Genomic DNA, 756 nt, shown 5'->3' on the forward strand with positions numbered 1-756 from the left:
ACTTCGAAAGTTAAGGAAAGTTCTAAATGTGAGGTACACAAAGAATATTTAGAATGGAAGGTACCGGCTTCCAGTTATGGAATGAATAATTCATGGGGATGAAAGGCACAGCATTGGGAATATCATCAGTGGTACTATAATAACGTTGTATGGTGACAGACGGTAGCTACACTTGTAGTGACCATAGCGTAACATATAGACTTGTCAAATCACTGTGTTGTACACCTGAAACTAATGGAACATCGTGAGTCATCAATCCTTCAATAAAAAAAGAATATTTATTTAAAAATATGGCACACTTCTTGATTTTGTGGATCATCCCTGCACAGGGGCCATGCTGATCTCTGTATTGTTCTAATTTTAGCATATGTGTTGCAGAAGCAAGGACTAGACTTAATTTTTCTGATCATAGAGTTGTCTATTCTGGTATAATTTGTGTATGTACGTGAGTGCTTGTATGTGTGTTCCAGTACTTAATTTAACTTGTTGTACTCCTACCTAAGTACGTTATCTGTTGGAGCTGCACTTGAGGAAGAGCCTGAAATGATTTGCATTCTAAGTTTTGTGTATGCTCTAAGTTTTAGCATATTTCATCCATCTTTATCCAATCCTAAAATAATAAAGGTAAACTGGAGATAACTTTTAATTATCCTGGGATTTTGATAGTTTTTGAACATTGAGAGTCACACATACCTTAAAATATTAGATCATTTGCCATTAGATATCTCTTATCTCCACCATAACGTTAGCCTCTTG

At 35.4% G+C, this 756-nt stretch overlaps 1 non-coding gene across 1 annotated transcript; it reads right to left on the reverse strand.

The window, feature by feature from the left end:
• Positions 1–284: 284 nt before the first annotated feature.
• On the reverse strand, positions 285–384 carry LOC116638004. The gene has a single exon (XR_004300584.1). It is a non-coding gene; the product is annotated as a U6 spliceosomal RNA (small nuclear RNA).
• Between the last annotated feature and the right edge of the window lie 372 nt (positions 385–756).

This window comes from Phoca vitulina, unplaced genomic scaffold (genome assembly GCF_004348235.1).
Source record: "Phoca vitulina isolate PV1807 unplaced genomic scaffold, GSC_HSeal_1.0 scaffold1, whole genome shotgun sequence".
NCBI classification, from domain to species: Eukaryota; Metazoa; Chordata; class Mammalia; order Carnivora; family Phocidae; genus Phoca; species Phoca vitulina.